The 14,296-nt window shown below is 36.7% G+C and overlaps 1 protein-coding gene across 5 annotated transcripts in view; it reads left to right on the top strand.

Moving 5' to 3' along the window:
• The window catches only part of LARGE1 (LARGE xylosyl- and glucuronyltransferase 1), a 293,776-nt gene that overhangs the window by 89,809 nt on the left and 189,671 nt on the right, over positions 1-14,296 (top strand). The gene's annotated exons all lie outside the window — the stretch shown is intronic.

The following is a 14,296-nucleotide window of genomic DNA, read 5'->3' on the forward strand; positions in this document are numbered from 1 at the left end:
TGTGTGGCTCTTGGTTAGCAACTATAGGTGAAATATTTTTCTGTCATCTTCTTTCTTCAAGTGGATATCCTCAAGTTTGTGTATACATTGACTTGCAGCTATATAACTAGCACTTTTTATAAGCAGACTTGTAATAACCGGTACTTTACCTTTTAAATTTTCTGACAAACTTTTTTTCTAGCCTTAAAGGAGTTCAACAGTGTTATTTCAGTTAGGTGAGCTAGAAAGTGCTGGATTTCAACCTTATTTTTTGCTACTTTGTAGCTTAAAAAAACAAAGATGGAATATTTTGTATTTCGCAATAGGTGTATTGTTTTGGTAAGCTTAAAAACATTCAGATTTTGCAGTTTTGTAGGAAAGATGTTTCAGCCTTTTAAAAATTGTTCAAACACTAGTTTGTAGTCTGACAGTTTTAAAAAGGCATTGTTTTAAATGTCAAGCTTCTTTTATGTAAACCTGCCTGAAGAATTTGTGCTTTTTTTTGAAAACAAAATTGTATTCCAAATTAAATTAAAAATAAGATCATTTGAAGATTTTTCAGTGTACCTTACATAAATTTCTGAATTAGTTACGTGCCAGGTACAAATATTTGCTTATGCAAATGCACTTAGTTACTTAAAATTCTACCTTAATGGGCAGTAACTCTATGAGCTTATTCTAGATTGAAACACTTACGGGATTCGCATTAAATTGGAAATATAAGGGGTGCTGGCTGCATCCTGGAAAACTAATGATCTAGCAGGCAGAACAGTACCAATTTTATTTAATTTTTAAAAGCTGAGCAAATGCAGGCCTCACCTTTTTGCTTTTAGAAGAATATTATGTTGCCATGTTGTATTAACTATTTTGTATCCTCAGTTGATAATAGGGCACTGCTTTAAATTCCGTATGTGTAGATTTATTTGTTTTTACAAAGAGCTCAATACAAGTCTTGAAATTTGCTGCTACATGGTATCTGAGGTGGCTTAAAGCTCTCAATGTGAATTAATCTTAAAGGCAAGCTAGGAAGCAAAGACCATTGTTTATTAAGAAGCCCTGCACTGGAAAAGGAGTACAAACAATATAAAGTTAGTAAATGTTTCTATTTTTTTCTGATTTTTTTTTGATGGAGGAAGATTTCATCTTTTGTTTATAGATTAAAAGCTAAGATCAATTAAAATAGTCATTTAACCAAATAAGTATTTTCCTAAACTTGAAGGTATTACGGAGAGAGAGTTCAAGCCATTCTGCTGTTATATCTGATTTCTTGTTTTGTACACCCATTATGGTTCACACAATTTGCTTATGTTTTAAGCTCTCTATGGATGCTTAATTTAAAGATATCTCACAAAAGCATTCTGCCTTGATTTGAGAGCAGCAGCAAAGTCCTCTATCTCTTCCTGCACTATGTTTCTTTCATTGATCACGTACGGTGCTAAAGGTTTTCTTTTCAGTTCGTCTGGCTTCAGATTCCAGTCAGTGGTTTTTGTTACGATTTTCACCACTAGGTTAAAGAAATTATCAGCATGTGATATTTTCATAGGCTGACTGAATTATTCAAGTTGGAAAGGACCTCAGGAGCTCTCTCTGTAGTCCAACCTGCTACTCAAAGCAGGGTCAGCTATGTTATCAAACCAGGCTGCTCAGCACTTTACCCGGTCTGGTCTTGAAAACCTACAAGGATGGAGACTGTCCAACCTCTATGGATAACCTGTTTGACTGTCCTCAAGGTGAAAAAATTTTTTCTTATATCCAGTCTGAACATCTTTTCTTTCAATTCATGGCCTTTGTATCTTGTCCTCCGACCATGCATGATTGTGAAGAGCCTGGCTCCGTGGCTCTTGGCAGCTTGCTCGTAGGCACTGGGTAGCTGCTGTTAAGTCCCTCCAAAACTGTCTCTTCTCCAGGCTGAAAAAGACCAGCTCCTTCAGCTGCTCCTCACAGGGCAAGTGCTCCAGCCCCTGACCAACTTGGTGGCTCTCTACTGAACTTGCTCCAGTGGATCAATATCTTTCCTATATTGAGGGACCCAAAACTGGACACAGTATTCTAGATGTGCCTAATGAGTACCAAGTAAAGGGGAATAGTCACTTCCCTCAATCTACTTCCAGGGGTCCTGTTGATACCACCCAGGATGCTGTTCACCTTCTGTTCACTGTCTGGGCACACTGCTGGCTCATATTTAACCTGCTGGCCAAATTCTAGACAACATATGAACCCCGTTAACTGCTGCCCTTTAAGCCTAACAATCCCACCAGTTTTTCACCTATCTAGCAGTCCACCTACCTAGAACGTAACATCCCAATTTGGATATGAGGATGTTGTGGAAGACCATGTCAAAAGCTTTGCTAAATTCAAGGGAGATCACATCAACTGGTCTTCTCTTATTAACAGATTTAGTCATTTCCTTACAGCAGGCAGTCACATTATTAAAGCATGATTTACCTTTGGTAAATCCATGCTTATATTCCCTTGTCAGGACTAGCTATTTTTCCCTTTGAAGGTACTTATATATGGTAGTCACGTCACCTCTCAGTCTTTTTCAGTAAGCTAAACAGGTTGAGCTAGTTGAGTTGTCATAGCAAAGAATTTTGGGCTCTTTTGTTTGCTGATTTATTTGTTTGCTTATTTTTTCAGGACACCAGGATTGTATGTGTATATTCAGTACTGGTGTTTGCAGTGCTGTGTGCTGTGGTAAAATTGTGTGTTTTCAACATAATTAAAAATTAAGTTACTCCTCCACATGTCCTTATATCCAAGGATTTCAGTTGTTCTTCAGCCATAGCATGGCACTGAGACCTCACTGAGAAACCATTTATAAGCTCTTTGTTAGTGGACCTATAATATAAATATGCCCTAATCTGATCAATTCCCGTGTCCTGCTTTTTAAATAGTTTGCAATTTTATAGGAGAGGATTTTGTTCCATTTTGTTTTTTGTTTCTCTTGTCAGAAATTACACAGCAGCCTGCTACTTCACAGCTGTCACATTCAGTCACTGCTGGTAAGACCCTTCCCTTGGAATATTCATTGGAGGTGGCATTACCCAAGCTGTGACAACAGCAGCCCCTAAAAGCCTCATTTATCATGTATAAATGTCTATTAAGGTTATGAACTAGAATATTAAAGAGGGTTTTGAATACCGCATAGCCTTTGAACACACCTGGTTACTGTTGTTTTTAATAATGCACACAAGGACAGAATAATTTCAGTTATCACTTACTTTGAGTGAAAAAGCTAATTGTTCTAACATTCTTAAATTACACTCAGAAGACAAGGTAATAGAGTGGGAAGAGGGGAGTGCATTTAAAACAGGAGAGAGGAAATAATGAAATAATATATAATAAATTCCCATTAGAAAGAAAATAGCAATTTCACTAGCCATCAGTAGCTCCAGAAACAGCATCATTTTACCCAGCTATATGTAGCAGTTTCCTTTCTCCTTTACCATGGAAGTAAAGGATATATGTAAAGGATATATGTAAAATAGATGTTTGGGATTGTAACATGCTCTCTGGACCACTGGTTCCTTAGCAAAGTGTCCACTGTGGCTTTGTGGCCTCTGGATTCACAGCAACTTCTGTTTTGATGGGATGAGAATGCAATTGAGTTACCAGTCATTGCATGGTGAATCCACCTGAGATTGAAAGCCTTAAAGCGTCTGTATAGGGTTTCCATGTAGACCATGTACACAGGCAAGGCAGAGCCATTAATGTAACTTTTATGTGAAAATTTGAGAAGAAAGTATCTGAGATTGTGTAGGGAGTCCATGAGAGAGCACAAAGTTGGTCTGTTGTTTATTAAATGCCAGGCTAGCATTTTAACAACAGAGCTTTCCTTCTTTCCTGGGACTTTCTAGATTGTCCTGTTTTCACCCCAGTATTAGATGATTATCATTCTCTAGCATAGAGTGGATTTTAGTCCAAGTAATCTTTAGGGACATGATTGGAGCCAGAGTTGAGCAAACACCTCATAAAATACAATAAAATGAAATGTAAGGAGGCTGCAAATATTCATCCTAGTATTTAAATGGATTCACTTTGGTGCTGTTCACACTCTTTTTGTGTATGCTTTCCATAAATATTCTAGCAAATATGTTAATTGGGAAGACTGTCTACAGAAACAATGAATATGCAGTTTTAGTATTCATGGGAAGCTGATTTTGAAATCATATCTGTGAATACTTGAATCAGAAAACTGATTCTGGGAGTTTAGTTTTATCCAGTGAAGTGCTAAAAGTTTATCACATGATCCATGTGCATGATCGAAACTACCTGATTTTTTAATGTTTGCAAGAAGTAAACAAATAATTAATTGCTAAAATGTTTGTCAGACACTTTCAACTAATGAAAAACATAAGAAAATAATTCCTTCACAGACAATGTAATCAGAAAGAGGCTAAATCTTAAATTGCCTTTTTCATTATAATTTGCCCGGTTTGCTTGAATTTTGTCTGCTGCGTATTTCAACAGATATAAAAAAAAAACTTAATTCAGTGTCCATTTAAAAAAGACGTTTGAACTTCTGTATTGATCTAATGTTTTTAATAAGGCTCTGAGAAAAGAGATCCTAAAGGGATGCTTCTGCACATAATAAAGATTTTACTGTGATAGGTACCTGAACAGGTTTTCAGGAGATATTTTTTAGTTATGATTGGCATCTAGTAAACCACTTCAGAAGAGTTGCTTGTGTGCACACCTCTATCCTGGAGCCAAGGGCGGTGTTAGTCTTGCAGTGGCCACTTCTTTTGTCAAGGTGTTGTATCGAATGAAAGCAAGGTGATACTGCTCTTTTCAGTTACAGTACAGGACACACAAGTTCTCTTTTGACACTCATTTTTTAAGTATCTGTTTTTATTCTTTCATATAAGTTGTTTCATATAAGCTATAGGCTTACCTCCTTTCCATACACCTGTTGATTGGATGGATTTGTTATTGTTGTTTCTAAATGCATGTCTACCAGTCTTAGCTTTGCTTTCTTTTTCTAGTCAGCCCTTATTTTGTCATTTCCGGCAGAAACATAAAGATCAGAATAGAAAGGAGTTCTTTGACCAGGAATAAGCTGCCAACCCCTTTGTAACAGTAGCTTGTTCCGAAGATAGCCTGTGAGAATTGTCTGGGATTTGTTTCAGCTTTCTTCTGCATTCTTTAAGCAAACTTTTAGGGAAAATGTGGTCTATAAAATTACATCATGTGAAGATGAGGGAATTCCTCCTGAAGAAGGAGAGCTATCCATCTGCCAGATTCTGTCAGGGCTGCATGGAGCACTAGCAGCAGGAGAGCTATATTCTCCTCTTTCTCTATTTCATTTCAAGCATAGGTACTTGCTAACGTTGTTGATAAAAAATGTTTTTCTACAGAAAAACAGCCAAGCAAGATGAGTTTGATTGTCTTCTTTAAAACAAACAAACAAACAAACAAGCAAAAACCTCAAACAAGTAGTGCTTGGCTTTTCAAAACAAAATGCGCAGTTTTATAAGCACATCAGATACTCTGAGTGCTGGAAGTAATGTAGCCTGACTTGCTGTTATTGATGTCATATAGCTGATTGATGTCGAAGTTGCTTTTCCCACAATTAGGGCATTTATAAAATCTAGCTCCCATGTCTCTTGTTATCTAAGTAAATCAGCTTGAGCTCATGCTGCAGCATATTTCTCAATGGGAAAATGTATAGCGTCTCTCCTCTCTCTCTCTGCGGGTTCCCGACAATTGTAGAAGCCTCATTACTGCTGACTTTTTCCCCTCTACAAAGTCTTTTGAAATTAGCCAGTGAGCTTTCGGGGTGAACAGGCCAGCAGGTCAACAAATGTATAATGACAGGATGAGAAAAATACCCAAAATAAAAATATTTTAAAAGGTTAAAATTAAAATTGAATGTTTTGATTCTACTGAATATTTCAGTTAACTCAAAACAGCTGACTTATGGTATTAGATTTCTGTGGAATTTTTGTGCTTTTAAAATTTGTGGTTTTTTTCAGATCAGGAGAAAATTTGAAATCAGAATCTTGCTCATAATAAGCAAATCGTATTTGTATCACTTCCAGTAATTTTGAACCTTTTATTTTGAATATTTCAGTATGCATAATACAAGAAGGAAGAGGAGTCAAATGAAATGATTGTTTACCAGGTTTAAAAGAAACTCAGGGAAGTAATTCACATATCGCTTTGTTAAATAGTTAACTTATTGACTTCAGATGTTGAGGATGTCACAAGCTTACAAAAAGGTGGTTAGGTTAAAGAAATAATTAGATTAATTTAAGAAAGAAAAATGTTCTCAAGGTCTTGAGAAGTGAAAGTTCACCGCTATGGCTTGGCATACCTCTCAGCTGCCTATCACTGGGATATCCTTAATATCTGTGAAATATTTGCCCTGTATTCTTCTGTATCTCATTTACGTTCGTCTGTCACTGTCTGCTATTGTTTGCTGTTGAAGACTAGAAACTAGGCTGAATAGGTCTTCTGTGCAATCATATATGGCCGTTCATATATTCTGCAGATACTGTTCTTGGATGATTTAGGGAAAGCAACTGAGTATGGGGGTTAATATCCTGATATTGGATGGATGTTTTAGGTATGCTTAGCTTAAAGAATACTAGTACCTTCAATACATGTCTTCATTCCCTCTTTACCCTTTCAGATGCTTTTCAGCCATGACAGCCCTCTAATTGTTCAGTTGAGTAGTTTATTTCTCTCCCTTAAGTTTTGCCTCTCTTGTGTTGCTTTGCTTTCTTCAATCCTTGTTTTGAGACTTGAATCTAAGAGCTTTTTTTTTTAGTGCATCCAGATATCTTTGGAGAATTGAGTGGAATGCACAGCTAACTTACTCGTGTGGGCTGACAGCAGTCATCTTCGTTCACTCAACTCTGTAGATACCAACAATAGCAGGAAAAGTTGATGACCTGAAGAATGATATGTTTTTAGCCTGAATTTTTTTCAATTTAACAATGGTCAAGCCATTTGAGAAATAATGCTGTAATTATTTTGTCTAACCTGTGGCATGACTATCCTTCTGCATAGGTCTGTGAAATATAACTCAAAGTGCAGGATGTAACCATCAAGTTTTAAAATCTCCATTTTTCTTTAGAATTCTATCCTGTTCATTTTTTAAATTGCTTAACATCAGAGTTTGCAGAGATCAGTAACCAGGGGCAGGGGAGAGGGTACCCAAAGTAGCAAAGTTCAAATTACAAAAAATGTTGCATTCATCCCATTTTACTAAGTCCATGGTCAGTACCAGAACATGCTTTTGTTTTGGTAAATTGGTGTGGTTGAAGTACAGTCAGATCTGCTTGTGATGACTGTAATTGAGCTAGCACAGGGACTGTTTGTAGTAGAGACAGGCCTGTCTGAGAAGCCGAAAAGTGCTGACCAGCTTATGCTCTGTGTGAAGCCTGGATCCCCCTTCCTAACCAGATTAAAATCAGTGTATCTGTGGCTAATGGTGCTACAACAGCGTCTTCATTTTACTCTCTAGGAATATCCCAAATGTAGGGATTGAGGTTGTTATGGTAGAGTTTAATATCAAAGAATGTTGCATAGCATTCATGTAATGTATAGATTATTTCTGGACCTGAAATAAAGCCTTAGCTAATAAGCTAGTAATATTCTTATATCCTAGAAAGGACCTGAATAAATTGCTGGAATAAAAACATGAGAGAGTTATCTGTTTATGATGTGATTAAACACATACACGCACACACACACACACACAAAGCCTTCAAAACCTTTTTGTTCCTCTCTTCCTACCGTTTTCTTTCTCTTCTCTAGTTTTCTTATTTTATCACTCATCTTTCCTTCTCTACTTGTCAGTACCTCTCTCCTAGAACAGTTGCAGCACTCTTTTGTTTAATTTGTGTTTCAAAATGGAATTAGCAGACTTATTTGTAGATTCTCCCCAGAAAATCACACAGAAAAGTTACTGACAACAAGTGCTTGGATTATTGTAAAGATCTGTAGATTTTTAAGGTCGCAGGGACTGTTAGCAGTCATTATCTCTAACATCTTGCATAGTACAGACTGTAGAGTTGATAAAATAATACTGACTAGTCATTCCTGCATCTGACCTGTGCTTTCTAGATGATCCGAAACTTTTCCTGTAGTCAAACTTCTAACCTTGATTTAAAACTATTGGAAAATTCTAGTGCATCTCTGAATAAGTTATTCCAACATATTCAAAAATGTGTGCTTTAATCCTTGTCCAGATTTATCTGGCTTCAAGGTAGGAAGTAAAAGATGAGAAATAGGCAAGGAAGACTATTTAAAAGAAAAGTTCGTTCTGACAGTCTCCATTTCATGTAGAATGAATGATCATGATTATGGGATATATTGCAGAACGTAAAGTGGAATGTAATAAGTATCACCTTGAGAATTATAGATGAGAGTGCTGCAATTACCAAAATGTATAGCTGTTCCAAAAAACAGATAAATTTATAGCCTAATTTCTAATCTTACCATAGCTAATAGAAACTACTTACCAGAAAATTTGTGGAGCTTCAGTGATCAGTTGCCATCACAGGCCAAGAAAACTAATTCACCAAGCAGACTCTTAATTCTAGACTCCAGCTTGCTGTTCCTTTTCAATGTGAAAAATAACCCTTCAGAAAAGATCAAATCAAACACAGTTTCCACTGCAAGTTGGGAATTTTTATTAACTTTAGGAAATGAGATTTATTTAAGCACTAATGTGGCAGCTAATTATTCAAGGAATTAAGGATTGTGAACTGATTTTTTTTAGCAACCTTGTAATCTTGAGTCTCCAAATAAAAGATAAAATTACTGCACAGTGTTTACAAGTTACCTTTGCAGCATTAAGAAATGAAAGGGTTTTTTTGATTAATTTTTCACAGAGTTAAGGCATGCAATATTCTAGAATCATATTTAACTAATACTACAACTTCAGTACTACACAATCAGTAAATTTCCTATCTGTCATTGGTTTTAATTTAACCTACTCAGTGATTTTGCTTGTTACTTTAGCATGAATAATGTTTTCAGATGAATGGGTGATATAAAACTCTGCTTTTTATTCTCTACTGATCGAACTGTTAGAATGTGTATCCCAAGTGATCTACACGGACTTCAACAGTGATTTCTTTTGGTCTGAAAATGTAATGCATGCAAAATGTTTTCTGAGAGTATAAGCTATAACGGATTTAGCTATTTCACCTCTTGCTTCAGTGCATTACAAACCCAGGGGTTTAAGGTAAAAATCTCAACAGAGAGGTTACAGTTTGCAGGATATTTTTATAGGAGCCAAGTATAAAAATCTGTCTGCGTAACTACACATAATTATTGGTTTCCAAGGAACTCCAGTGAACTCTCTTTAAAGCTTTGCCAATATACACAGAGGTAAATAAATCTGAAAATAACAATTATCTAACATATTCATGTTGGATGAAGGTATTAGATGCCTGTTCACGTACACTTAAATGGAGATGTGATGGATTAAGTAGTCTTTCTGTAGAATGGAAATGCCTTTAACCAAATGACTGAAACCTACTATTTATCTCCTTTAAATTGTATGACTCTGTTTGCCCAAGAGTTCTGCTTGCCTAACAGTGACCTGACTTCAGAAACATCAGTGATGGCTCTCAGCTTCATTCTGAGTTTCTTGCTTTAGCAGATTTAAGATTTGAGAGCAAACTGTACCTCAGTTATTTTTCTTCATGTTTCTTTCTCCTCTCCACAGTTTTAAACTTTCTCATATGCCCACTTTCTCTTCAGCTACTGTACTTGCACCTCAGTGATTTGATATTAATAGCAAAGATTAAGCAGTTTCAGCTCATCAGAGAAGAGAGATTAATCATCATCAGGCCCAATGAGAAGTTTAATTTTCCGCTTCTCTTTTTCCCACTAAGCTCTGGCGGCTGTCATTCGCACCAGTGTCTGCGGGACATTTAATAATCTGCTTCTACAGATGCATTTCAGCGGTTTCACTCCTTTTTTTTTCTCTGTCAATCTTAGTGAGTTTCATCGTTGCAGGCTTTAATTGAAGACCACTGTCAGGAGATGGAGAGAAGAAAATTCTTACTTGAACAAAGCTAGTTCAGGAGCTTTGGTTTTTATTGTGTTCAGGAGTCAGATGAATTAAATCAGGATATTGAAAACTGTGGGAACTGTTGTTTTGGTATGGGAATCACTACCTTTTCCCTTCAAAAATATGCCGTCTTCCCCATACCTGGCTCCTGTTTGTAAACATTTATTTATTTGAGCCTCAGAAGTATGGTTAGATTTATGGTGCAGTAAAGATGTGGAGCTAAAACACTGAGTTCTGGGATGAAAAGAAAGAATCTACATAGGAAACTCCATAAATTACACTGGTACAATTATACTGGTAGAACCGATTGCCATAGGTAGTATTATTGCAGTGTAAAAATGGCTTTTGCTTGCTCAGTTAAAACAGCTTGCAAAGTGACGTATATACCTATAAAAGCAGTCATGTGGGATATTATGCTGGCTGGCATGGCAATAGCTGTTTAAAATGACATGTTATCTCAGACTGGCATAAGCTTACCTGATAGAGAAGCCTAAAAGTGACAAAATTGTTTTCTCAGATGATGCTACTACTATCACCTGTCAACTACAATAAGACACTGAAGTCCTGCCTATGTAGGTGTTAATGTGAAATTTGTGTATCCTATCCGTTCCTTGAGTCGTCAGCTTCCAAGGAGTTATAAAAGCAGAAGCTCTCCATTAGGAAAAGTGACTACAGTTTTGTAAGTTAGAGAAGAACAAATCAGATTAAGACAAAGCAAGACTGGGAGCTAAAAAGCAACATATTAGTTACCTGTATGTGTTGGAATAGATCACGCTTCCTAGGGTTAAACAGTGGCCTACAGCATATGATGTGAAAGCGCTTAAGTAAAATTTTAAGCAGCTGGTAATTGTGGATGCTACTTTGCTTGCTTTACCAGCTTTGGATGCCTGATTTTGAGTTCATATTTCTGCCATTTGGAAAACAGACTCCTTCAAATTTGAAGAGGCTCAGGTTGCACACCAAAGAACTCTTTTGCCTAGAATCAGTAGTTAGTTTTCAAAATCTCTGTGGAAAAGAGAGGTCCCCAGTCTGGTATCTGGATATACTGGGGAATTGATTTATTGCCAGGAAAGTTCCTGTATCACTGCAGGTTTTTTCATCTTTCAAAAAGGCCTCTCCATACACTGCTTACTTGGAAAGAGCTCTGTAACTGCAGCAGGCCTGCAAGTTCCTCGTGACAGAACCTTCTCAGTTTTATTAAAAACGAGTTTTCAAAAAGAAGAACTTAGTTGCTATCAATAGCCACATTTCCACCTTGGGGAATGGAGACACCATGGGCCAGTAAATCAGGACAAAGTGACTTTAGCTCAAAATAAAATGCTCTTACACACTGCAGTTGCTGCCTCTAAAGAGGGGGCTGGAACTCCCTTCCCCCCCAACAAATCTAGAACAATTTGTACCATTTTCCTTTTAATTGACATAGTAGTTTATTTTGCAGGTTGACTCAAGGGAAGCAGATACAGAATAATACTATCAACCTGAGGCAAAATGTAAGGGTACTTTTAGACAGAAAAAAAAAGAAAAAAAGGTTTAGAGCGTACTGGACTGCAATCTACCAATATGAAATCGGGGACATGGGAGGATAAAACATGTCTTTTTTTTTTTTTCCCTTAAGGGCAAAATATTGGCATTGGAAACGACTTGTTTTGGAAAACATCTGCGTATTTAAAAATGGTGGTTTATTTTTAATAATTAAAGGATTGTTTACTTTATGTATACAACTGTAAATAACAAGGAGGAGGAGATGTATTATCCAGGTATTGTGAGAAATATTCCATTAAGTTCATAGGACTTTCGTCACGCTTTGGTTGCACAGAAATAATGGAAAAATCTTAGCTGTTTCTGAACAGGGAGTGTTTTTGTGCTAATTAGAGTTTTGTGTTTCAAGACTAGGTAAATCAAGTATGTTACTTTTATGGACGATCTGTGGCAGAATAGGGACTCCTTAGTGGCAGACAGGAAATGAAAAGCTCCTGCTGATGGAAAGGTTATCAGTGGTAATTAGAGGTGGTTCTTATTGGCAGAACTGAGTTTCAGGTGGGCTTGGGAGAGCAGAAATCACAAAAAGAAGGCCTAAAGATCAGGAGCTGTGTTTTTAGTGGGCTTCAGAGAAGAGATGTTTAAAACGTCATGGTGAAAAATGAGGACTTCAAGATACTAACTGGGAATAGAGGAGCTAACAAATGGGAATGAGAAAAGCGTTGCGCTCAGGTTTGATTGTCTCTTGTTATAAACAATTCCCTTGCAGGGAGCTGAACGCAGTACTGAGAGACGGCTTTTTTTGTAATAAGGCAGGGTGAGGAAGAGAAGACAAAGGAAAAGGAGTGCATTCATTGCAGGTAGTAGTGGATTGCAGTAAAAAAGAGGGTTAAATAAGAAAAGAGAGGATATTATTTTGGATAGTCAGGAAGAAACTGAGCTCAAATTTGAGATCATCACTTGCCATACTACTACAAGCAGCCCCACTGTATGTCACACTAATCTAATTTTTATACCTGAGCATCACATACATTTTTAAGGATTCAGCACTGTGGAAACCTAATGTATTATTATCTATTACAAATTATTCTTTCAGGTTTCAGTCTTTTGAAATTGCAGGGAATTTTTCTGTTGAAATCCTAATATGAAATTTTTCTGTTGAAACTCCTAAATATGAAAGTTGCCAATCAAACTTGCGAATGCATGATTGATATTTAGTGGTCACCAAGTGTCTGTGTGTGAATTTAACAGAATCAGCATTCTAAAGTTGAAGGAAATTTCAATTAAATCATTGTTTCTTAATACATGGAATGCTGATACTTTCAAGTAGTTACAGCTGCTGATAATACAGCAATGGCAAGTTTGTTAAGTAAAGAGAGATTTTGCTATTATTACAAAGAGTATAGGAAACCTGCCTATTTGGTCCTTTCAAGAGCAAACATGCCATTGAATGAAGTGAATACTGAATAGAAAGAGGACAGTGATCCTGCAGGTGAAGCATTTTTGGTGATGGTGGACATTGCAAGGATTATGTAAGGCTACTTTAAGTCTTTCTAGACCTCCCATCAGCTCTTCAGTATCAGCCTAATTCAGGAACAGAGGCTGTAGATCTTCAGTTCTCCATGAAGAAGACTGGTGGTTATGTATTGAATAATAATAATAATAAAGAAAGAACTGTGAAAGGCAGAGACTTGAAACTGATAAAGAAGTTGCATTCTGCCTTGGTACTCTAACCAACAGTTTCAGTGTATCACAAAATGAGTCGTTTAAGAAGTAATTAGAGCACTTAAGTTTTGGATGACTGTCTTCCATACGTATATAAAATGGCAAATACGTTTCTAGATGCTGAAACTGAAGAAAAGGAGGAAAAATTAAGAGTGAACTAAAAGTATCAGCAGTGACATTATTTCAAGGCAGATGGATGAACATGAGCATGAGATAATGACCATTAGGAATTTGTTTTTTCCTGTGTGGATTCTACTTAGTACTATTGATTCTTTGCCTCCAAAGACAACAGCAGGATGTTTTTTTTCCAAATTGTTGGCGCTGTCAGCCAAGGATGCAGGAGGAAAAAGTATATAAGGAGCTCTTTGCTACTTGTTCAGATAGCAAAAATTGAGTAAAAAAGATCAGAACTTCACAAGTTCAGTTATCCTAGATACTTGATGTATGATGTCTACAGACATTTGCTGAGAAAGAAGTATATCTTAGCACTACCCTAAAGCATATGGTGGAAGGTCAAACCTCTTCCCTGGCTGATTAAAGAGGTAAAGGTTGATGTATAGTAAAATTTTCAAGAAGGTGAGGACTGTACATTTGCATTTAATACTACAGGGTGGCTAGACTTTTCATTGCATCACAAGTGGATTTGATCAGAGCATAACCAGTTACAGGCTTAAATTGCAGCAATGGGAGATACAGGATTTGACAGGCGAAAAAGTGTTTCTAAAGGCAAGGATAGTTAAGTGTTTAAAAAGTCATGAACAGGAGCTGTGGAATCTCCACCGTAAGATTTTTAAAATCAGGACAATACGATGGCAACAGAAGTTCAGTGAAGATAAGTGTAAAGTAATGCACCATGGGAAAGAACAATCTGGATTCTAAGATGATTGTCACTGCTCTGGGACTAGATCTTGGACTTTTAATAAATATTCCAAGGAAAATGTTGGCTAAGTGCATGTTACTCGTTTTAAATAATCGAAAGTTGAATTTGACACTGAAAAGTAGTGGATAATGTATATATGTCAGAAGCCATAAGCAAAATGTGGTGAACTTTACTAGTTACTTGAATGGGAGACTTGATTG

Source organism: Struthio camelus, chromosome 1, assembly GCF_040807025.1.
Source record: "Struthio camelus isolate bStrCam1 chromosome 1, bStrCam1.hap1, whole genome shotgun sequence".
Classification (NCBI taxonomy): Eukaryota; Metazoa; Chordata; class Aves; order Struthioniformes; family Struthionidae; genus Struthio; species Struthio camelus.